The following is a 447-nucleotide window of genomic DNA, read 5'->3' on the forward strand; positions in this document are numbered from 1 at the left end:
ATGAATTTAATGAAAGGATTAGTGGAACAGCATTAACACAATACTTTATAGTGGAAAATAGAAGCTGACTAAAAAACACTACACAATGTCTGGACAAGAACAAGCATGGTCAAATGGTCAACAACGAAAGATGATTACAAGCCCCTTTATTTTCACTACATGAAAAACCCTTTAACGCATCTTATAACACTGTTATCATGATACAAGATAATGGACATAAATAATAATTACTTTAAATTTTTGTTCTTCACTGAAACCAAGTCTTAAAGTAAATATATAGAAATACCTGCTTGAATCTTGCTGCGCCCGCTTGGTAATCATGCATAGGTATTTCTTTCACATGCAGACTGACACACACATACCATTACACAGAACAACTCACCTACATGTCTTCTAATGTCTCCCAGATACATGGATTCCAATCCCTATGCAGGTTGTTCACAGACC

The sequence above is a fragment of the Penaeus monodon genome, chromosome 19 (genome assembly GCF_015228065.2).
Source record: "Penaeus monodon isolate SGIC_2016 chromosome 19, NSTDA_Pmon_1, whole genome shotgun sequence".
In the NCBI taxonomy this organism is placed as follows: Eukaryota; Metazoa; Arthropoda; class Malacostraca; order Decapoda; family Penaeidae; genus Penaeus; species Penaeus monodon.